This window comes from Epargyreus clarus, unplaced genomic scaffold (assembly GCF_041222505.1).
Source record: "Epargyreus clarus isolate Ecla_fem2 unplaced genomic scaffold, WU_Ecla_fem_2.2 ptg000023l, whole genome shotgun sequence".
Lineage (NCBI taxonomy): Eukaryota > Metazoa > Arthropoda > Insecta > Lepidoptera > Hesperiidae > Epargyreus > Epargyreus clarus.
Window position 1 is genome coordinate 1,402,292 of NW_027332230.1, and position 26,519 is coordinate 1,428,810.

Below are 26,519 nucleotides of genomic sequence, written 5' to 3' on the forward strand. Positions count from 1 at the left end.
AATACTTAATGACTAATGATCCGTTTACTTGTATTTTTTATACAAAGTACCTATATTTATATCAGCAGCAGGAGTTGGCTGACCGCTAGGGACTAAATCTCATGCATGCTTTCATTTTGAGGCGTTATGGCCACCAACATATTCAGTCAATTCAGTCAATCTGCTTTTTTGTGATAGAATATTTATTTAATTTAGGTGGGTCATTCAATAAAAATATGACGTCACTGAATCATCATTGTTCATTTGGAATAATGTGAAAAGAAAATCGACGAACAATTGAATCCATTTGGCACACAAGACAACAGCAATATATAAAGTACTCCTTTTTGCTGCTAAGGCAGAAGCCGAAATGCGGGGATGCATCCGGAGTCGGAACACAAAAAGTTTTCACAGCACCATCGAAAAATTACGAATATACACAAAACATAACAATCAACAGAAATAAAATACTAAACCTGATTGTACCGGTGTCGCTCGCCCGGCAAATCGAATCTCCGGCGTCCGGTAATGAAACCCTGCCGGTGACGGTCATCGCGTAATTTAATAGACTCGCTTTGATGTTTCAAAGGTCAGTATCAATCATCAATACAAAAAATGTAGTGGTTTTGTACAATTTCACAACTGATATTCTCTGAGGTCAAACTAATTAGCTTCGCACCGAAAAGTACCTTTGTTATTTTGATTAAGGTGTTTTTAAAATATTGAAATATGCATTGAGTATGCATACCACCTGATGGTGCTGTCTATGGACATCTGTAATAAACCCCTCCCCCCTATAAGATTAGATTTTTCCCTGAGGTCGGAAAAATATACCTATGTTGCAACCCCAAAGGACTTCAAAAAGTGCTCTGTAAAGAATACATTTTGTATAAAAAAAATGGTTTTGATTTAATTTGACTAATTGGTAACGCTTCGGATACTTATGTCGCCCTTACTACACTTTTAAAACCGGAACACATCATCGCTGTTGCTGTTATTAGGCAGAAATAGACATGGCGAAGGTGCGAACTATAAAAAGTAGAAAATTAAAATTATAATTTTAAAACTGATTTAATATAATCGTATTACAAAACACTTATTAAGATATATTTATTGCCTCCATGCGCTGTCTCTTTTGCGAGTGGAAACGTCTCGTGGGCGAATGAAGTACTGCCTCAATTGGTCAAAGACTGTAATAACATCCAGAACAGTCCATATGGAAAGTACGGTACTTTATCAAGGGTTCCGACGATGTTGAGGATTAAAACGAGAATAAATCCAATGATAATTAATGACATAATATGTAGTTGTCGAATTAATTAATTTCCGTTAAAGTAGGCAATGAAGGAAAGATAATGAGGTTATACCCAAGTTTTATAAATACATGGATATAATTATATACATATATTTATACAAATATAGATGATTTTTCAATGTATAAGTACGCAACTGCCAGTTAATATTTAAACGAGGTTTTTATATTATACACGAACAATCTTATTTTTGAGACCTTTCCTTTTGAGGTTTCTAAAAAACGGTTCAAAGTAACCATGGTCACCATACCCTTTAAGAGGTCATATTAAGTAGGTACGGGACTGATTTTAAAGTAATGATCCCTGTGGATTTTTATTGTGAATCGATTCCAATATCACTACGAAATTTTATTGTACTAATTTATTACACCTCATCATAGTAATTGTATTTTTATCTTTTATCTCTCCCTTCTTTGAATTGTATCTATATTATACCTAAAAGCGTGGTAAAATAAATTCAAAACTGAAACCATTTAACCTGTTAACAAGTGCAAGTTAACCAGTATCAAACTTAAATCACAGTAACGAAGATAATAAAATATGTAGTTTAGTGGATAATTGCACATCTGGACATAAACATTCTTGAAAATAACACCAGCTGTAAATCTCAAAGATAATTGGCTGTCACTGGCAGTGTTGATGCAAAACTATACGTTTTACGAGCGGATTGATAGTGACACTATGGAATGGGTAATTGATCCTGGTCATATTTCAGACCTTGGGATTGGTCGTGAGTCATCGGTAACAATATGGCACGTCTACAGGTTCATGATCTATTTATAATGCTACGTAAGGTGTGGTAATAGCATAATTTATACGCAAGTTATAAATCTACTTACAAGGGATAGACTCAAGAGAGTGGAATAAGATGCCTAGATTTGCATTGGATTGTGAAGCCCATGTAGAAACTGCTCAATGTCACCCATTAGTAATCAAACGCAAATATTTTTAACATCGGGTTGATAAGTGCATTGTAGTAACACCCGTGAATGAATACGGTCACTGCCATTAAAATCTTCCCGATAAGTCTATATAATTTTGCTTGCGATCTTGAATATCACTGAACGTACAAGAGTAAAAGCAAAATTCTGATAATCCTGTCCGAGCCACATGGCACAAGCCTGTATTGTCCAAATATTAAGTTGAAATATCTCGTGTAAGTGTATCTGCTTACCACCCACTTCAAACCAGGACACAACAGCGTTTGATACTGTTGTTATAAAGCAGAAATAGGTAATAGGGTTCTACCAATAACCTTTTACAATCACTGTTTAATAGAATAGTATTCACAATCTAACTTAATCCCGAAATATATAGTCAGGTTTCAACCTCTTGAATGCGATTGATAAATCTGAGATTTTACATATAACAAAAGATTTAAGCTCGACCGTAACATCACGCCAGCGCTAGCTTTCACAATATCAATTTATATAGTGAAATGCAAGAATGAATGTCCCTCCCATGGTAAGGAGTAAAAGGATATCGTACATTATCACGACCATTCCGTATATAATCGAATCGGACAGCCATAGCGGACAAATCCGGAACAAATATTATTTGCAAGCTATTGTTAAGAGTGCACATAGTGAGGTTGTGTGTTGATAAAATTGTTAAAAAATAATGATCAACGTGGTTAAATATTAGAAGGAATATTCATTTGAAGTTTTTCTTCAAAATAACACTCTTCACACGTGAATTATCTATGTAATCTGTTTACAGGCTCTGTAGATAAACAAATTTAACAAAACTCTTGAATATTGATTATATAAACAAGAATTAAAACATACCTACTGATTAAAGGTTACAACTTAGAGAATTATTTCGAAAAGAAGAATTTCTACTGCTTAAGTATATTATAGCATCCTATAACAGTTTTGATTTAGTAAGATTTAATTCCTACTTGCCTCATTTATTTACCTGTCAAACCATTTTGGCTTCAGGGCATGCCATAGAATGAGCCATACATACATACTTATGCTCGAAAAGCTCTACCCTGCGTAGTCAGGTATTTTTTTTACAATCAGCTTCCAAATATGAAATTTCGATGATCGATATTCAGAACAGTCCCATCCCTATACGTCGAGGGTTATCAAAGATTGGAGAGCTAAGTTTCTCCACTGATGGCGTTTCAGTGTAATCCCCGCTACCTAGCCATTGCGCCATAGTCACGAGGGATTCGAATAAAATCGACATTTTCAGAATAAATTAATAGTGATAAATTTAAATTCATGAAAGTCCAATCGCGCGATTTTATTATAAGCAGCTCCTATCTCTTTTGAGATTATTCATATAAAACAATAAATATCTTTTGTATTTTGACTAAATTGCCTTTACCTAATTTTCATTATATGTGCTATTTGTATCAGGTTATTTTACAAATATCTTTCGTGACATGCGTGCTGTACTCATGCGGATCGCGAAGTTACGACAGCGAAAGGAGTCAGTGAGACACGCGTGCGTTTTTCGTTAAATAGTAAATTATTAACTAATAAGACGCTTTCTTTCATGTTAGTTGCTATGTGTTGAGCGGTTGCAATGCTGTTCTTACTGGCTTTTGCGATTCGAGAGCCGAAGTGTTAAATATTTAGTTTCACGACAGACTCCGAAGAAGAAACACAACTTTCACGGGTCGCGCGTATTGTATTTGTATGAATATACAGCCACAGATTAATAAATAGTTACTACATACAACGCAACATTACCACAGCACAGCAGTCTAGTGACTCACAGCGGGTAATTTGAAGTCCTTACATTACAATAACACTATTCTTTGAAACAACAAGTGCCTTAACTTTAAATAGCGCTTAGCACGTTTAACGATTTTTTTCAAGAGTAAATAAACAGAACGATTGATCATTCGTCATGCCGTGCCGAAATTTTTCAAACTTCACGCATAACACGATGACGCGGAAGAAAAATGATGTCGCATAGATAAATCTTCGAACGCAAGAAAATGCACTTCCAAATTGTTTCCATTTATCAACCCTTCCTACTGGACCGTGACCATGGACGGACATTTAACTAGAAAAGTGTTTATTTTTTTATACACAACACTAGACAACAAAAATCCATAGAGTAATATTTCGCAATAAAAGTTTTAGAAAACTGAATATGCCATCAAAAACAATGCTTGTAAAAAAATCCAAGTCTCGCCATTCAATTCTTCTACCGTAAAAAGTCTTGAGATCTATGTAATACCAAGCCGGTAATGTATGCAGTCCCTACTTAAGAGACCTTCTGTCTTAAGGTATTATCTCACTATCTAACCTAACAACATCTCATGGGACCATACCAATTTTAAAAATATTTTATGTTCTAAATAAATTAACGTGGCAATCGTACTGCAAGTCACATTGTGTTTTCATCTTATCATATCGCATCACACAAGTACGATTGCCACGTCAATTTATTTAGAACATAAAATATTTTTAAAATTGGTATGGTCCCATAAGATGTTGTTAGGTTAGATAGTGAGATAATACCTTAAGACAGAAGGTCTCTTAAGTAGGGACTGCATACATTACCGGCTTGGTATTACATAGATCTCAAGACTTTTTACGGTAGAAGAATTGAATGGCGAGACTTGGATTTTTTTACAAGCATTGTTTTTGATGGCATCTCATTCCTTTTTGTAGATATTTCTACTCTTTTCCTTTCCGGTACCTTCCACTAGTTGAATCTCAACAACAGATTTTTTAAAGGCAATTAAATTGTTTAGGTAGTCTTTGTAGTTATGTAAATAATCTTGCCATTCATCATCACTTTCATTCGAACATGACAATAAATTAAATCTAAAAAAGTTACTATTTTGACAACTGAAATTATGCCCGTTATCCTCAGGAAAAACATTCTAAAACATCTCTACTGATTGTGATTTATTTATTTATTTATTTATTGGGATTTAACGTGTCTTCGTATTAAATAATCGACATCCCTTACTTTCTTCTGAATATCCGACAAAAATCATTGGTAATCTTTCACTGACTTCGTCGGACTCCGGTTTTTGATATAAACCACAGTATTTACTGCTCTTGCTCAAATTAGTTTCAATTTATAATAGACTTCTGACTTCTGAAATGAAATGAAATATTTATTTAATAATGATAACATCAGTTTTAGACTTGTCGCATATACAATAATAGTTCTGTTAGCTGTTTCAACCACAACAATTTGTTTAGGGGTATACAGTATCGCCTTCTAATGTAGAATTCCATTTGTTGATAAGAAAATATTGAAAGCTCTATTACAAAATGTCGTCCCACCATCTGATCTCATACATTTGTTCGACTTGCTAGTTCCTTTTTCAACACTTTATATTTTTTAAATTTCTTAAAGACTCACTCTTATGTTTTAGAAAATAAACATTCATCGTGTCATTCGAGAATAATAGTCGATAAATAATAACATGTACCTTGAACCGTTGAGTGAACTAGCTTCCATGGGACTACATAAATCTGTATGTACGATCTCCAGTATATCGTTCGTTCGCGTTCAGAGGTTTGGAAATGGTTTCTTACTAGTCGTCATATCCGTCGGTAATGTTCACATTATCAAGACCAGTCATAATATTCTTTAAAATTCGCATATATTCCGGATTAATATGGGCTAGTCTTCTATGCCAATATTTATTTGACATTGTCAAATTACATATCGGTGATTTGACAAATTGTTTAAATTTATATATACCATTTACGTTGTGGCCAGTTGCGATGATAATATCCATAGAGTTACTAATAGTGCAACCGTTTTTCAAAATTAACAGTAAATCCTTTTTCAGTAAGTTTACTCACCGCTAACAAATTCATACTTAAAATTATTTATATTAAAAAGGTTTCTTATAATAATTTCCACGTATTTTCCGGGTAGGTACTAACACAAAATAAAAACTAACAGAAGTAAATCTTCATACAAAGTGGGCTGAAGTAACGCACACGTAGACACCACTTACCGACTCGTTATCTCGGGGGGACTCGAGCGCATACGTGCGCGACTGTCAGTTCATTTCTGACACGCGTTTGTAACTGTTTTGTACAAGCAATGGAGCAAAATAAAATACCCTAATTGTGCAATGGACGGTTGTTTAAATTCAACGTTAAACTGTGGATTTTCGTTTTTTTATAGCTATCAATTATCAAGCCACTAGGAGCTGATATTTTTGGTGATCATGGCAAGAATATGTTATAAAGTGGATATCTAAGCTCGATTTATATAACAGTTTCCTATTTCGAATCATTTGAAACGAACTTAACTAAATTTTTGTAATATTGCGTTGAAATGTTACGTACCTAATATTACGTAAGTTGAAAACATGATTTTTTGTTCGTATATATATTGGTTTGTCTTTAATGCCATTTGGTAGGTTTATGTCTAAAACGGATAGGGCAAAAGGAATTGTGTAATTAGGGTAATCCGTTTAGAAGTTATTAGGGATTTTCTATTGTGAACATTATAATTTTTTATGTGCTTACATATAAAAAATATTTTCATAGACATTTATTTATGCTCAATAAGGCCGAAAGGAGATGTTTCAAAATGTATGGGCTCCCGGCCACCTTTTGTAGACTATATTAAAAATTAAGAAAACTTGCAAAGAAGGGGGTTAATTTTCTTCAAATCATGTTCGTTTAATTGTTAAAAAACAATGATTTACACTTAAACTTGCAACACAACAGTGGAAAAACATCATGGCGGTAGTGATTACCGTAATAATGTCATCTGTCATTCTATTTTAACTTACTATATACATTATATACTTTTTAATATATTTTTTTACGCGAATGGGCGTAGATATATAAACATTGTATTGTGTGAATTGAGAAACAAGGCCTATATTTGATAAACATTAATTATATTTACTTTCATAAATCTTGACTTAAAACAAACATACCAAAATATGTACTTCTATACCAATTTATTTTAGTTAAAACATTTAAGTGTGTAAATAAAACAACTTTAAGTACACATTTGATCATATTTTACTTACTCTTCACTTAAATACATTATTTATTCATTTTAAATATCTTCCCTTATCAATATTTTCATCCTGTGACGAGCTCAGCCCAAACATCAAACAATGGGCATAATGTGAGCGCAACTACCTACGAGTACGGTTCGTTGCCCAGCGATGCAGTTGCAATAATAACTGATTATTTTGTCATCCCAAGAATGTCCATGTCTTGCTAATGTAATTATCTAAAAAAGAGAAATGTAAAAAGATTAGCTTCTGTAGTTTAAAATTATTTACGATTATTTCACGATTAATACAACAACTGATGTATATTTTACCTGATGATATTGAATCCTTGTCAACACAATCCACAGCGATCGCACGAAAATCACAAGAGTCCATAAAACATAAGCTGGGTAAACAAGTAAGGTAGAATCACAATAATCGTAAGCAGCACAGAGCAGAAACATATTCAGGATTAAAATGGAATCTTCTCATCAGTACCTACATATTTATTCAACGTTTACATTGGAGTCCACTATTATAATATGTATATATCCACTTTTACGCATATCAAATTGACAACTTCTTCTTTTTTAATTTGACATGTCACTTACATCTATAAAACCAGATACTATTTAAAAGGTGGTTTTGTTATTATTATTATAAATAATTAATTAAGTTCAGAAATAATGAGGGGATACCCAAAACAAAAGCCAGGTTGTAAAGTACTAAGGTAACAATAACTTTACGACAAAAACAGCGAAATACAGAATTACCGACATCCAAAGAGTATAGTAACCTATGTGTGGGGTACACATAGGTTCCCGACATCGACAGTTTTGAAAACTTGACATTGACAGTATTCCGCCATATTTAATATTTCAATGAGGATTGCTTATTTTAAATATTTTTAAACACGAATACTTTAGGTTATCAAAATATATGTGTATTTTTCTTCAATTATGCAAATTATTCGTGTTTTTTAGTTATAATGTACATAAGATGGCCGAAAATGAAACATCTCCTTTGCCTAAACACTTGTTTCCTTGGAAACAAACTTATTATTATTTTATAATGCGGTGACAGTTGCTAAACCTCACGACAGTTATTGTATATTGTGTATGTTACCGTTAGATTGTAGAATACGTTAGCATACACATTAACTAGACTTAAGATTAGCTAGAAAATATGCAGATTAACTATGTAGTTAAAATTCGAAACATCTTTTCAGACTTGTTCTTAGGGCTAAAACACATGCCTTTTTACGACACGACGACGTATCGTGACACATAGCGACATCGTGCCGCAAAGCGATATTGTTTCGTGAAAATATACAATGTTTGTCGTAAATTCATGACACGACGACGCATCATGGCATGCACGGGTCGACGTCAAGGGGTGAAAATTGATACAATCTCGTTTTGTACTTTAGGTAATGGACAAGCTAATCTGCGTTTTAACTGATTTAGGCACATTAGCCGTAACATCTAGTTTTTTTCTCATGACATTTGTCAGAAATTCGGAATGTTTTTGATATTATATAACTTTTTAGGGTTCCATACCTAAAGTTTAAAACGGAACCCTATTTCTAAGCTGTCCGTTCGTTTGTCTGACATAGAGCTCTATTTCTGGAACCTTAATACATAGAAATTTATTTTTTTTACGGAATATGTATAATGGTGGCCGCTTTAACAATATGTACTAAAAGTAAAAAGAAAAACTTTCAAATAAAGGAGAGTTGCCATACAAGGACCTTCTTTTTCTTTATAAGGAGGAAATCTTGAAAAGGTACTCGACGACGTGGGAGTGACGCCGGGTTATGTGGGACTTTAGCCGCACTAAAATCCTCCGGTGGCCGTCCTCAACGTTTGTTGGAGAACTCCGGGATCTCCGACTGAACGTAACAGAAGTCCTTTAAGCGCGATGCCTCGATCGAGCTCTGCCCTGGGAGAACAGTTTTCGCTCCTCCTAAACTATCCGGTGTTCACGACGGTATGCGACTACACATACCGCCGTCCTTCCCGGGGACACTTATTGGACGGTTCGAGCTCCCTGTTGCCACTCCCAACTTCGGAAGCCCCCTTGTAGTCGCTTCTTACGACAGGCACGGGATATCGTAACCCTTTTTTAGTCCAGGAACTACAGAGACAAACATATAAGGACCTGCTATTTTTTAGCGTTTTTCATTTGAAATGTTCACAATGCATTATATGGCTGCTATAACATCAATTAGTAAAAATAAAAATAAAATAAACAAATATTTTTGTGGTACGGAACCCTCAGTGTACGTACGAGTTCGATTCGCACTTCACCCATTATTTGAATTGAATTTAAATTGAAGTTGGAATTGAAAACGTCTTTTATCTCGAGAATAAAAACAATTGACGTCGCCTATAATAGTAGGGGAGCCCAAGACGGGATTTCGAGAGTGACTCGAACGCGGCAGATTAAGATATGGGAGATACCTTACATCCTATAGAGTATCTTAAACTATCCATTTGGGGGGTTCAACCAGGGAAGTCCATCAGACTATTAATAAAAAATCGTATTATCTATAGTAGCTTAATTACATGCTGAAAACAATAAATTTATAATCTGATGGTTTGAGGGCGGCGTTAGGGAGTAATAAGGTTGCAAAAAATCTATACCTGGACATACTCGAGTGCGGTATTTTTTTTAATACAAAGGAAATAATGCTAGAAAATATGCACTATCTGATAGCGCCATTTATTAGCATGGATCCCTGGAAAGTAATGGTGTACAACAAACTAAAGGAAAAGGCAAATTTTATGGAAAATACATTATTCTTTATATATTCTCATTCTGTTTTTTTTTTCAAATCGTCAATATAAAAAACCCCTCCACTAAATCGTCAGCTGCAACATAAAACATCAGCTGGAATTTCCTGTATAATAATCTTACGCCCTCGAGTGTGTCAAGATAACGTTTTTTTTTGCATTTTCGAAGAGTCACTGACAGTCTTTCGAATCGAATCGTCAGTCTTTCGAATGGGGGACTCATCTGGGGTAACTTCATATCCCCTTTGAAAATCTAATGTGCTGGTTACTTTTTTTCCATTTTTACCTCTCGTATGGCTGTCCCCCTATGCAAACCAGCAGATAAACATATTTCCGGCATCAGAGATATATACTCTATCACTAACCTTCCGCGCCTTGAGTATGTCTGACTCTGCTTTTTACATTTTTCGAATCATCTAGAAGCTATTTCCACGGTGAATCGAAAAATATCACACAACCTTCTCTTCACTCTAACGTGTAATCTACACAATCGTATACGTCCTATTGACGCTCGAGTTTCTACCCATTTAACATCATGGGCTCCCCTACTACTCGTACATTTCGCGGACAGAAACACAGATTCATTAACTGCAAATGTAACTTTGTAATCCTATATAACTTATATAGGATACAAAGTTATTTAATGTAGTTGGTGTATCTAGATAACTGGACAGAAATTGCAAAATATTTTAGTTTTTCCATGAGTTATATACTAAACACTAATTGTACCCTCAATTTCAACGTTCTATGTCTGCTGGAAGTGCCTTAAACTTTTGATGATCGGTCAGTCAGTCAGTGAGTGAGTGACAAAATTACGAACTTTAACTACTTGTAATTCTTAAACTACTGGTTCAAATTGCATGAAATTTGAAATGTACCGTGTCTATACAATGCTTGCTTGGCTCCTGAAAATTCAGGCTTCTAGCTTCATATGCAACGAAGTTACAGGGGGTCAAAAATGGGCCGAATTGCTTCGGGAAAAGTATGGTACGGCCGTGCCGCTTCTTTTGGCTCGACTTGGCGGAGGCACTGCCGTGCCTCCAGATTCAATTTAATTCAATAAAAACGACATATACTAAGGGTACATCACCCTTAGTATAGTTAGTTAGTTTTCACAAAAATAACTGTTTTTAATGAAAAATAGACGTTTGAACACCATCTTTTTTGTTTTGTTACGTTTATTAATATTTCGTCAGAGACTATCACCAACCGTTGTTAACATGAACTGTTGGTCAAGTAGTGGCTGCCTGTCGCTGGTGTGTTACCTTTTTTATAATATAGGAATAGCAAACAAGCATTCAGTCCACTTGATGGTAAGTGGCTACTGCTGCCCATGGACATCTGAAATCAACCAAAAGTAGGATTAGATATTCCTACCTGAGGTCGGCCACAGATACGCCGCTACCCCTGAGGACTAAGCTGGAACGCCTCGGATAACTATATCTCCCTTACCATACCCTTCAGACTAGAACATAGCAGCGTTTAAAACTACTGTTATGAGGTAGAAATAACATTACCTCCCCTAGGGTCAAATCAGTCCATCGGATATCAAATGAAATTGCTCTAGTTATGATCTGTTATGTAATAAGAAATCTAAATATTTGTAATTTCGTATTGCTAATATAATATTGACACTTTTCTTCGGAACAGTCCATACCGGTAGCGTGGCCAATGGCGGCTCGCAAAAAAAAATTATTAATGATATGGAAACTGGAAACTCGTGATCCCATCAATAACGATACATCGCATTTTCACACCATAGGGGATAAATATGCTACAAACCTATGTATAACCATAATAAGAATTGATACTTTGAAAATAGCAAATGGTTGTTTACCAAAAAAGCAACATTTCATATCGTATCAAATAGCTCGTGCATTTGGTTTTGTTCCGGTGTATTTTTAAAATACATAAATCTGACAGAATGTTTCTTATTATTTTTTCCAACCCACCCAGTGAGTTTTGAGTTTCATTTGACTGTATGTAAAAAAATCTAAATAAAAAAGATTGCAAAAAAAATGTTTACGCGTAAATTCTCTTACATGACTGGGACTTGGTAATTTACTAATAAGTGCTAATAACCTCGTACCTAAAATCTCCTATTGTATTATTTTAGGAAACAAAGAGTTCCATCACTTTAGTAAGAAAATGTCAAAGTGTAGCGTATCTTGCTGAACAAACTTCTTTTTTAGATAAATATAAAACAAGATACTGGAGCTAATGCTTTATTAATTATATGTAAAAATGATGGCATTAAAAGAAGATAATAATTATTATTAAAAAAAAAGACAAACCCGCTGAGTTTCTTACCGGATCTTCTCAGTAGAGGTCGCGTTCCGATCCGGTAGTAGTTTAAAAAATTCATTTAATTTCATAATAAAACAAGAAACGACCGACCTCATAAACAACAGTAATTCTCTCCATGTAAAAGCTTATTTACAGATACCAAGACATATCGAATATCAAAACAACGGATACACTTATCCAAACCAAATCACAGATACTATCCGAACCAGTGTAGCTTCATTAGTAGCTGAGTGTACAGCAAATATGGAGGGTTTGACCAGCTCGGCCAAATGGAGTGGTCGTGGGCAAACACTCATTAGGCCGATTAATTGTGTCAGTTAATGGCGCACTTCGAGCTCTGTGCAAACAGAGATGCTCTTACGATTGTTTGGAGATATGCGCGTAGCACGACCTCTAAGATCCCACTGCGTCATTTCTTCGTTCGATTTTTCATCAAAATTTGACTGCATGATATCTGCGGCCAAGTGTTTTTAAACAAAATACGTTTTTCTAGAAATAATTAATACAGAATACGATTTTACGGATGTATTGTCAATAATGCAAAACTTTTAAAGAATTATCCAACAAAATGTATTTTCATAAAAAGGTGGACGTAGAAATGCCGCAGTTGCATTATGTGGCTCTATATTTAACGCCATATAATCGACTGCGCGTATTTTTGAGTCGGTAATTACAATACAGTTAAGCCATGGTGTGGTCTAATATGACGGGTGATGATACAGGGATATTAATGACTTGTTTCAACATTGTACTTGAGTTTCTATACAAGGGTAGCAGGAAAAAGTCATATCCAAAGTATTTGGCATTATAATGCATTTGTATGTACGGCTACAACCACCCTATTAGATGAACTGCATAATTAAACGTATTGATGAGCAACTCTTATCCGCTTTTTTTTCAAAAGCGACAATTCTTCAGAATCTTGAATAATGAAAATGATGAATAGATGAATTTTTGCAGTTGAATACATTATAATACTTATAGAAAACGGCGGGGAAAATCATCTTCAAATTGGCATATTTATATGCAAATAACGTACTGATTTTATGGGGGAAGGGCGCGTAAGTGATTTTTGTCATAAAATAAATCTTATAAACATGGTATTGCAAAGTATTGCATTAAATAATATACATCTCAGACTCAAACATCTTTATTGAAAAGTTAGAGGTATGGTGATTGTTAATTCTAAAGGAATTGAAGGATAATCTCCAAAAAAATTCAAAAGACAATTTGCTGACACTGAACTTAATTTACAACGTGACACATTAGGCGTAAAGACGTTAAGAAAGAGACGGCCCGACAAACAAATTAGAAGGATACAAAATAATACAAATAACCCGTAAATTATATTTACATTCGCAGATAGGTACATAAGGAATTCCTTGGAAACACAAATGCTCACAAAAAAACAGACCTACAATAAAAATCTTACGTATAATTTACAATTTTAGATGTTAAAGACAACTTGCGTAGCGAAGCTGTCGTCGTAACGGTTTGATTAGCCGAGGGTTCCGTGTTCACTTCACGGTCAGCTAGGCTAGATGTTAGATTTCGCTTCAAGACCACCGTGTTTTATCTATTCTTTGTATATTTATTCCACCTCCGACACAGGGTATGAGGCTTTATTATAGCAATGAAAAATTATGCCTGATCGGACCTGGAAACCGTGGCAGAAAATTCCCCAAAAAGGGACCCAAACTTATCGATAAACGCAAATGACCCTGCCATGACGCACGAGCGCCTCCCAGCGGACTGATAGGAAATCTGGATGCAATCCAAACTAATAGTCCTTTGACAATGCAACGATTTGAACAACAATGCCTCCCTCAGTACACAATGCTGGGTAATGATTTTGCGAACCGTTGGATAGGCTTTTTGCTGTAGATTTTAGGGCGGTTAGGCAGGGATGTGGTGTAGAAGTATCTTTGTATTTTAGAAAATAAATATTGGTGGTCCCTTGTGTGTAAGTCATAGGTACTTAGTTAAAACAAAATGGGATTTTAAGAAATTATTTGTTTAGGTTGAGGATTAATTTTTTGAAACGAAGGTTCATCGCACCAAAGTCAAGTTTTAAAGAGGATTTCATATAATTATGCCTATAGCTACCATCCTTTTAATGTCCCATTCCTGAGCATGAGTAATGAGTATTTTAATAATATTATTGGTAGGTTTGGAGCATACTACACTAGGCGCTGCTATATAGATTGCTGTAATAATGTGAATTAGTACAAGGTCAGAGATTTTCCAACTGCTTATAAAATATGGTCTGATAATTTCTATCTAATGACAAGAACCGGTACCGAAAGCTTCAAATATCCTGAACTACAGAATAACGTATGTAATTTAGCTACCGGCGGCTACCCATCCAATTCCAAAATACCCTAGACGTTCCCATAACTTTTTGAAACGATTCTCACAAGTAAGAGTTACAATATATGAACAACAGCACGCTCTATATGAAATGGCGCTTTATGTTTTTAACCGACATCAAAAAGGTGGTTATCAATTCGGCCGGTATCTTTTTTTTTTTTTATGTATGTACATGAATTACTTCGCCGTTAGTGGACCAATTTTAATAATTCTTTTTTTATTGTGTAGAGACGAGCTGGAAGTTGGTCCCATTTAAATATGGTTAGGATCCATCGATGGGTTCTGGAGAAAATGAGGGGAACTCCTCCACCCACGTAAATATAACAGCCATAACTTCGCCGTTTATGAACCTATTTTAATGCCTTTAATTTCGTGTGTGGACAATTGCTACAAGTTGGTCCCATTTAAATATGATGAGGATCAGAGTGGGTTGTGGAGACAAAATATATAACTCCTCAACCGATGGGTATAATTGAGTTTTGTTTGAAGATATTTGGTGTAGCTTCTAGTGAAATTGCAAAACCAGTTTATCATTGACTATTTAAGGGTCTGATAATGTGGCTGGGAGTCAAAATTTGTACCTCCTCAACCGATGGGAATAATTGAGTTGTGTTTGAAGATATTTGGTGTAGGTTCTAATGAATTCGCAAAGCCAGTTCATCATTGACTATTTAAGGGTCTGATAATGTGGCTCGGAGACAGAATATGTAACTCCTCAACCGATGGGAATAATTGAGTTGTGTTTGAAGATATTTAGTGTAGGTTCTAATGAAATTGCAAAGCCAGTTCATCATTGACTATTTAGTTAGGTTAGGTTGGAACATATAAAGACAATATAAAACTAAGCGACCAGTCAAAATAATTTCCTTTATTTTGACACCCTACTCGATAGGTTTGGTTAACTTTTTTTAAAACGTGGTACTATTTCGCAAAAAAATCCACCATTTACAGTCTATAGAATATATAACATCAGTAATTCAAAGTTTTGGTAATTATTTTACCTCATTAGAGGTACAATTTAATTATTTTTATCCAACAAGCCTAATACAAAATTTCATAGTGTTTGCTTCAAAATTGACGGTTGTTCAAATGAACTTTTAACCCTTATTTTACCATCTACGGTGTCGATTTTTCGGAAGGGGATAAATAAGTGCGTCCTTATTCTTATCCAGAAAGCCAAACACAAAACTTTATAGTAGTTGCTTCAAAATTAAAGGATTTCAAAAAAACTGTTTTCCCCTATTTTACCCTCTTAAGGGTAGAATTTCCAAAAAACCTTTCTTAATACTTATTCACGCTAAAGGTTTAGGCTGTACGTTGATTTCTGAAAAATGAAAAAGTCGTTTAGTTAGTCATTCAGTCAGTCACGTTGCTGTTTTATGTGAAAGAAACACAGTTAGTACATACTCATTTAATAACCTTTTACCATTTTAACTATTCCAGGTTAGAATATTTAATCGAATACAAAGCATGTTTATTTATACGAAACATATTCACCTAACCAAGCTTATCACACAAGTGTAATATCGGTTATACCATACATAAACATTTACAGATTTTACCTCATTTCTACGTGATTACTTTTACACAATACTAGTAGTATTTAAAATAATAACCACCATATTTACCTTTAACATGTCAATTAACTTATCTTACATAGTTTCCTCTTACAAGCTGTCTGCGATACGACTACAAACCGACTAACCGAGCCAACGTTATCACAGCCTTTTATAGGGATTTTAGATGCATACTACCCGCAATATAAGTGTATTTTATTATCAAACTACCTATTTTAATATTTATTCTTCAATCATTGCTGTTAAGACGACAACATATGTATATACAAATATGTTTTTATAATCTCCGTATAATTTCCTTTCATTTGATACCCTACTCGATAGATTCGGGTAATAATTTTTTTTTTTTAAATGTGTTACTATTTCGCTTCAAAAATCCGCCATTTTGATTTTTTTTTACTAACACCTATTTAAGGACACTCGGGTCATTGAGACAAATATAATGACACCTTAACTGTTGAAATTCATCCAGCCGTTTGTTAGATCCGATCAAATAAAGAAAGACAAACATACAAGATACGCGCGAAAAACATAACCCTTCCTTGGCAGTCGGGTAAAAATACAACCGACTTCTATGTCACTACAAAGTAAAAAATAATTAAAATAAATGTTGGTTTAGTACATATTTCTGAAGTCGGCGCTCATATTAGACACGCTGTTTACATCGTCATCCAACGAAGTATATTGAGCGCCAACCAACATTTATTTGAATTATTTTTTAGTGACATAGATATCGGTTGTATTTTTTGTTAAAAAAATTTTGTCTCTTTTTTTGCGAACATGTGAGGTAGACAAAAAGACTTGAGCACTTACTTATTGTTACGTTTACGCAGTCTACTAAGCAAACGGAACAGAATAATCAATTGAGTAAACGTAACGTACAATTGTGGGATGTTTTGAAAACTCATGGTAAGGGTACAGTGCAGTTACTGTCGCTCGTGTGTTACCTACCTAACGGAGCTCAGCGCGTTCAATGAAGGCATGAATAAATAAATGTACAATATTAATAATACATCATTCAGTGTTGTTGTAATTACATGAACGATACAAGCCGATACGAGGTACACGATTACGCTTATCAGTTGAACATGACACGTAATTAAGCAGGTAAGATAAACGACGAGATAACTGCGATAAATCAACTGAATCGATGCAAATCATCGGACATTACAATACAATATATTGCAAATCACGCGTTGTGAACGATGAATGTCCTGATATGGTTATTGTAATGACTATTAAGTAGTCTATTTCTTACATAGATTGGTAAAGATACTTCGCCGCCTTGAAATTGAATGAAGCCACAAAAGATATTTTAGTAGTTATTTTTTAAAATTCTTGACAAATAAAAATCATTTTTAGAGAAATTTTACTAATAAATAACTAACACTGCGTATTTTACATTATAAATAAATAAATATTTAGGGAAATTTTAGCACGGAGACGTGGCAAAACTTTTTTAAGCAACTATTTCAATTCTTAAAACTGGTTACACTTTCTTGTTACGAGTGAGTAATCTGTACTAATCTATGATTTCTTTACCCTCATCCATCCATACGCATCTAATCTTATAAACTTACGTTACACTTATCGTAGCTCGACTTTAGTGATGTCATTGCTATACGTATTCTTGTTCTTATAAAAGTTACATTAGTGCCGTTAAACGTTTTTGGTATGGATGTACAGGAATTTGATTTTTTTAACTTAGTTTAAAGGACTTGTAACACATCTGTGGCTGATTTCAGTTAGGATTTGAATTATTTATGGTTTTGACAATTATCAGTTATCATCAGGGGACTGCTTGAACGCTCCTTTGCTATATTCATTACCTAGCGAAAAAAAATCCAATTACTTGTAAATTGTGTACATTGCTAAAATGTCTTCTAATGTAGGATATACTGACCAATCCTAACGCTTTGTAGGTTAGTGTAATTTATAGTTTCTCCATCTGCGAACAGCTTCAGCATTTAAACTGTATTCATTTGAACGTGCATTGTTGGGCGCTGTGCTATTAATCAGGTTCGAGGCAGCCTTCTGTTTTGTTTGACTGCGCCTAGCTTGACGGCTCACCGAGCGTTAAATTGGCTGGATGCGTTATCTAGATCAGATAGATACAGATTAGCGTGTACAAAACGTTGCTGTTTTGTTCGGCTTTACAAATGTTGCAGTTAAACTTTGTTCCGGATATTTATGGTTTATTTTGAAAAATTGATTTGTGAAAGCAAATTATAAGTCAGAGTGCTAAGCACGTTATTCATTTTAGAGTCTTTGATGTCGAAGTTTCGGTAAAAACTTTATAAATGTTACGACTTGGAGCATATACCGAATATTATTATACTTCGAAAATCTACTTTCAACCTACAAGAAAAATGTAATATACATTCAAAATCCAACCTCAATCTCAACTCTCAGTTGACATCGTGTTACAATCCGGCAGTAGTATCAGAAAAATATTGTAAGTAACAATTTGTAAGTATTTATACAAAATAAGTATACTTCATCCATGTTATCCCATCTCATCTCATGTCATATCGTTTAATTTAATTTCGCATTAGATTTCATATCCATTCAATACCAGATCGTTGTTAGCGCTGAGCATGTTTGCATAGAGCATCCTGATAAGAGCCGTGCAAACAACGAGTGACCTGACAGCGGCGATAGCTTTGAGTGATTGCCCGGTGAACAGCCATCGACAGGCTGCTATGATCTAATGCTTGTTTCGATAAACAATTCTGTGACAAGTTCGGAGTCGAGATTGATGGAATTTGAGGAAGTATATATTTACATGGTTGATAAAATTCTTTACTTGAAGGTGGAATTTGTAATTGTTGCCGCCATACTACTCTAATAAAAGTGGTGTTAAGTGTTGCTGTATTCTGGTTTGAAGGGTGATACTGTCTAATAAAAGTGGTTAAGTGGTTAAGTGCTGCTGTGTTCTGGTTTGATGGGTGAAGCGTTTCAGTTTATCCCTGCTGTATGGCCCATATGTGGTCGATCCAAGATCTTACCTGACGTTAATCACATATGTTCATGGGCGGCTGCAGCCACTTAACATCAAGTGGACTGCGTAATCGTTTGCTACTTCTTTAGTATAAAAAGAATGGGTTCTTAGTTTTTTTAACCCGACCTAAAAATACTTATTACTCAAAAACATGTTAACACGTCAAGAATAGCTTACAAGATATAAACACGAGTACGGCAGCAATGTTTCCCGATGACCCCACTTTGCCGGGATATAAAAACGGAGCGGGCTACTTTGAATAATTCTGTTACTTCAACTGTCCATCATCCGACGCCTATGTAAATATGGCGGATTGAGTTTGTACGGGTCTGATAAGTTTTGTGGAACAAAATGTTTTTCATTTAAGTACCGTTGGAGGAAGTTTTTTATACTTTATTTTGTTATTCGCGATAAAAATTCAATCGTCGTATTATGGTGATAAACTCTTTGTGGATCGGGCACCATCGCCTCATCTATTTCTGCCTACTAACAATGCTGTTAGCCTTACGCGCTACAGTGTTTCAGTTCGAAAAGTGTGATAAGGAAGCCATACTTAACCAAAGTGTTCCAACTTGGTCCTAAAGGGTAGCAACGTTTGTAAGGTGGTATAACCTTTGTGGTTCGACTCCGGCGGCACCACCGCCACACCTATTGCTGCAACAACAGTGTTAAGCACTGCTGTGTTCTGGTTTGAAGGGTGTGTAAGGGAGATATACTTTGCGGGGCGTTCCAGCTTAGACCTCAGGTAGGAATATCTAATCCTCCACCATCCTGCACCTCCACCGCCACAGCCATCCATATCGAATGCATTGCATTCTGTTTTCTACTTCAATATAAAAAAAAAAAACTTATCGACCGTCCATAACGTTGACATCACATTTCATGTCGTTCAATAAAAACACCGATGTCCGAAAATCAGTCACATTTACATTGTCATCACACATTAATGGCCTCCCCTCCAATCAGCAAGTGTTTATCACCGTGTCGCAGCGCCCCCTAGTGTTCAGGTTGCAACATAACTTGGCTGGTTAGCAGTGCTATGTTCGTATTGAGGGACAATAAAATAATGTAACGAGATATAATTAATGAGTTAAATCGAATAAATATTTTAAACTGAATTTTGGTACTAATTAATAAGTATACATTCAAAAAGTGCTCTGTAAAGAACCTATTTTGAATAAAAAAAAATTGATTTGATTTCATTTGATTTGACACATGACATATTACGTCGAATTTCGTGGAAATAATAATTGGACACAAATAATTGATTACTTTTTCAAAGATGATGGAAAAAGCTTGGGAGCTGATAATCTTTTCGTTTCATGTGAGATAGTCACTGTAGTACATTCACATGAAATTTAAATTAAAATAAAACAAAAGCTCAACGTGAATTTGATATTAAAAGCGAATTGTTAAGATGACAAAAGGAAAATTCTATAATAACTAATTTTAATGTTGCACTAATTAACATTATTTTGAACGTCACCCAATCCAATCTTCCATAGAAAACTCAGTGAAATAAAATGGCGTGAATAGCTAAATATGAAAACAAAATAATTTATAAAGAAAATTTTTGCAAATGTATATTTTAAAAAGACAAAGTATATATTATTTTTTAAAGATATGATGTCACATGCTAGTAATAATAAAATTGAATTAGAAATAATATAATTAATGTGTGTACTGAAAATGAATATTTTATCGAAAATAAACTTTTATAGTGTTGGTATCGTAATACGAACGCAGTTTTCATCCTACCCTTACCCTTGAGGGCGAGTCGTAATGAAGCACGGTAACGAACATGAGCTGACGTCACCTGCTGCCACTGACAGCCAGCGGCTCTCAAAGTTTAACTGATTTGGAATATTGTTATTAAAATCAAATGTATTATTTTCTTATTTCTATTGTAAGTGGCAATGGCCTATTCTGTAATCAAACCCAGATGAAATGCTTCGTTTAAGTTTATGTCCCTTGTTATACCCTTCAAACAAGAATACAGCATTGGTAAACTTCTGTTATAATGAAGAAATTATAGTAAATTAATTGTGTATTTAGTGTCAAATCGCGAGGGGTTCTGCCACCTATATAATATATATAATTATTTATATTTAGTGGTTATTACTTATGTAGTAGAAACTTAACGCTATAGACTATGGCTTTATCGATAGTATTGATATAGAACCAACAAAGTTTTTATTTTATCAATGTAAATGACTCAAACACGTTACATTTCTTATAGCCATAGTAAGTACTCGTCTATTCTACAAAAGAAAACAATTGCAATTTAGAAGCGACAAAGCAATCAAACCCGAAGCGGATCTAAAATTCTCAAAGCGACGTCTAAGAAAACCATTATTTTGTTGCGGCAATAAAACCCTTTGTACAGTTTGAGGAGCGCTCGCGGAAAGAATCGTTTTGTAACTCAATTTGCGGCGAGTGCAGAGCGCTTTGTACGCACTGTGTGCACGTATTTGCGCTTTCCTACAGGACATCGCGATTGTAATGATACATATATGAGTCTTACGTTTATGTCTCAAAAATTATGTTTACGAGAACAGTTCTTACCAATATCACAGTTTTGGAGGAAAATTTGAAGGTAAATTCAGTTTGTCGTTTTTCTCCGGAGGTACCATCGCCACACCTATTTGTGCTTAATAACGTAGGATACACTTCCGCATTCCAATTTAGTGTTCAGGGGAAGCTGCACATATCTGTGGCCTCAGACAATACTCTAATCTTATCTGGGTTTAATAACAGATGGCCGTAGTTGGTAGTAGCCACTTATTTTTTTAAATTAGCAAACGACTTTGCTCTTTATGTCGTTCGTTACTTTTAATAAAGAAATTTATTATTTCGTATGTCCGATAAATACTTCTTTCGATTCGTCCAATATTGTAGACTTTTACTAAATGAAATGGTTAAGTGTGCAACACAGTAATTGCATGTTATATTATTACTATCTTTGAATAATAAAGTTAACTTTTATAAGATGGTAGAACCCTTTGTGGTTCCACTCTAGCGGCACCACCGCCTATTTCTGCCTAATAACAGCAGTGTGAGGCGTTGCTGTGTTCCGTTTTGAAGGGTGTGGTAAGGGAGTAACAACTTAGTCCTCAGGGGTAGCGGCGCATCTGTGGCCGACCTCAGGTAGGAATATCTAATCCTATCTTGGGGTTGATTACAGATGTTCATGGGTGGCAGTAGCCAATTACCATCAGGTGGACTGCATGATCGTCTGCTACTCCTATCTAAATATATATAACTCAAAGGTGACTGACTGACATAGTGATCTATCAACGCACAGCCCAAACCACTGGACGGATCGGGCTGAAATTTGGCATGCAGGTAGATGTTATGACGTAGGCATCCGCTAAGAAAGGAGTTTGATCAATTCTACTCCCAAGGGGATAAAATATTTTAGCAAAAGCCCGTATTCTAAATTCTAAAGAAAGCTTTAAGTGTATTAAAGTAAGTGTACGGACCAATAAACATTATAGTTACAACAAATGGAAATATAAATTAGGAAAATGCTTACTACTACAGCTGTAATAGCACCTTGACCACTTTTTTTTTCTTATAATAAAAGTGTAAAGTATATATGAGCTATGTTCGAATTTGTCGAAGGATTTGTAATGTAGACAATTTATGAGTAATTTGAACACAGTCTTTAGCAGAAATGAGCGGCAGTGACTTATAATCAGGCGAACTGCATGGCAACACCTCATAACTGTACTAAAAATAAAGGCAACACATAAATCTGGTGAGCTCGCAATAGTGCAGTAATGAAACCCGTTTGTCCGTGTAATGTGTTCGCAGGATAACGTCTAATATGAAATAATACGAACGCGTCGTTATATCTTGCAGTCCGTCTTCATTCTAGAACGGAACAATATGGTGTAAGGCAATAATAATATGATAATAGCAATCTTATTTGGTGCGGAGTGTACTTGTAGCTGGTTACGGGGCTTTAATATGCTGCATTTGGCCTTGTATAACAGTTGTCTTTAGCTAACTGTGTCTTTAGTATTACGTTATAATTAATTGGGGTAAATGGATCGTAAATTAAAATGAAATTATTTGAATTGCAAATATCATTTAATGTCATAATTCGGTAATTAAATTATATTCAAGTAAGTGGTTTTAGTATTATACTATTATCGTTGTCTTATTATTTATTTATTTATTTATTTATTTATTCTTTATGAACCTTACAGAAATGTAAAGGCACAAAGGCGGACTTAATGCTATATAGCATTCTCTGCCAGTCAACCTTCGGGTAGTGAGAAAGACAACGATGGCGGCATAAAGATAATAATATAATATATATATATACATATATATATACAATGTATACACATAAATATAATACAATATTATCCTTGTAGTTTAAAATTAGAAACTTAATGGAAATAACGGTTTTAAATGTAATTTTAAATCGGTTAATGATCAAGCCCCATTAAAATGTTTGAAGTTCGCGGTGGTGTCGCCGGAGTTGAACCACAAAAAGTTTTATCACCTTCAAAAATTTATTTCAGTTATGGGGTAGATATATAACTATGGACATGTTATATGATATAATAATATTTGTAAGCACTGGCGAGTAGAGGCCAGTCTATAATTTACTGGCGCGTGGTGCGTTCGATACGCGGCTTACTTTGACGCGTGACAGATTTATGAGCTCTCAAAATTTGCTCTTTCGCGTAGCCAATTTAAGGTTACATCGAAATTTTAATATTTTCAGAAGAAAATATTGACTATATTATTATTGTAGTAAGTAAAACACGAAAGTAAACAGCAATTTTAATGTAAATGAAATAATCATGATTTCATTTTTGGAAGTAAAAATGTATTTTATATAATAAGATCATTGTATGAGTAACAAGTTATATAATGAAACTAGTACTATTGTCAAATATATATATTTGTATTTTATAAATTAATTTCCCGCATCTAAATATGTTGATTAATAAATTTGAAATCGTTTGATTATTAAGTGGGGTTATACTGCTAAATAAACTTATTATATAATTATTAAATATTGGTAACCTGGTATTAAAATAACGATATTTACCTATTCAAAATGTTCGGTGCGAGTACTAGTAGGGAAAGGCTATTGTATAATTTACTGGGCGCGTGGTTCGTTCGATACGCAGCTTAGTTTGACGCGTGACAGATTTATGAGCTCTCAAAATTCGCTCTGCCGCCAATTTAAGGCTTACACGGACGGAAGCGACATCCTTTCTGGTCAACTTATCAGCGTTTTAAGCGAAACGTTCTTGAAAAATATTGTACAAAGTAGTATGAATTTTATTGCTTCTACACGAATTTGAGGATGCTGTATAAAAGTTATTTTGTGTTCAATAGTGCCTGAAATAGGTAGGTAGAAGAGTAATGCTTGCAAAGACTTTAAATAAATATTTAATTAAATAACCGAATTATGACATTCCTCGCCCGACTGTCGTACAAAGCAGACACGTATTTTTATAATAGGAAAGATCTTAAAAACTAATGTGAGCTAATAGCATCCGTACGGTACTAATTACAAGGTCGATATTAATTTACAAGAGCTACACCGTAATAAAAAATCAGTGTAAGGTGCAACGATAACTTACATAGTATAAGCAAGAATATCAGACAAATCATATACATGGATCGCAAGTTGGTACAAGGAAACCTTAAGTGTTACTCGGATCCAGACCTCACTCAGCTCAACAAATCTAGAAAACGTAAACAAAATCCTGATTCGCAAGAAATTGCTGCACTCCGTGAAGATTTAATAAAAATTTTTGAAGAGCTTAAATTGGATCAGGAAAGGAAGTTTAACATCATAAATGAGACTATACAGGAGATGAAAAGATATAGAAAGGATATGCTTGACACAAACAACAGAATTGAGAAAATCTTAGAAAATACCACAAACCTTTTTGAAGACTTAAAAAAATCTGTACAGAAAATTACTGTTGAACATACCGAAGCTTTACAGAAGATTAATCAAAGAGAATTACAGTTAGAAGAAGTACAAAGAAAACAGTTAGCTACAACTATAGAAATCATAAACATACCTAAACAAGACAACGAAAACTTACAGGAAATAATAAATAAGTTACATAATTCTCTGGACACAAATATCACAGAAAAAGACGTAAGTCAAATATACCGGGTCAATGCTAATAAGAAGAAGCCAATTGATGTACAATATCACACCATCCAGTGTCGTAATGTGGTAATGCAGGCAATGAAAACGTATAACAAAACTAATAATCGTTATAATAGCAATATTCTTAACAATAATTGGAAAGAAGAACCAGTATATGTAACTGAGTCGTTAACGACAAACGCGAGGAGACTGCACTTTCTAGCAAGAGGACTACAGAAGAATTACAACTATAAATTCTGCTGGACAAAGAAAGGAAGAGTTTATTTGCGTAAAGCTGAAGGCGGTCCAGTGATTCGTATTGATTCGGAACACCAAATTGAGAGTTTGAAGATTGATGACCAAGCTGAGAGTATTGTTATAGAAGTCCAATAGCCTAGCTAAATTACTTGTAGTTTAGAACGTAAGTAGGGGTTATTATTATAAATTAATTGTTCTCATTCATTTACATACACATATACATACATACTATACTCAGACAAACATGCATCATATTACATATGTTATTATATCTCTCATCAAATCTCTTGTTGCCTAGGTTTCATTTTTGTAAAGAATATTTAGCAAATTATCCCTGTATTATTAAAATATTTTTACGTCTTATTATTAATCAACCGTTTAATAATGGCAGATATAATAACTTTACAAAGGGAAATTGATAATAATGCAACAATTGGTAATGCAATGGAAATAGAGGACTTAGAGGATTTCAAATTTACCCTGCGTAATAATAATGCTCTTGAGATACTCACACAGAATATAAGAAGTATAAACAGAAACTTTGATACATTGGTAGTATTTTTGGAAAGAATAGGCTTTAAACAAGATATCTTAATTCTCACCGAATATTGGTTATCCAAAGTGAATCAGTTACCAACACTACCTCTCTATCGTTCTTTTTCAACCAGAAAAAATAATAATCAAAATGATGGAGTAGTGTTCTACGTAAAGGAATCCCTTGATATAATAAATATAGTTCGTTATATTTATTTTATTAATTTTTAGTATTTGTTGTTATAGCAACCATCATTATGCATCGTCTGTAAAAAAATCAAGTGTCTATCTATTAC

The 26,519-nt window shown here is 34.4% G+C and overlaps 2 long non-coding RNA genes across 2 annotated transcripts in view; one reads left to right on the forward strand and one right to left on the reverse strand.

Annotated features, from left to right (window-relative positions):
- LOC140751782 (uncharacterized) overlaps window positions 1-26,519 on the forward strand; it is a 592,785-nt gene that overhangs the window by 262,852 nt on the left and 303,414 nt on the right. The window lies entirely within an intron of this gene.
- On the reverse strand, window positions 5,158-11,073 carry LOC140751657 (uncharacterized). Its single transcript, XR_012103373.1, has 3 exons — window positions 7,578-11,073; window positions 5,704-7,484; window positions 5,158-5,363 (listed from the first exon to the last, which is right to left on the reverse strand). It is a non-coding gene; the product is annotated as an uncharacterized LOC140751657 (long non-coding RNA).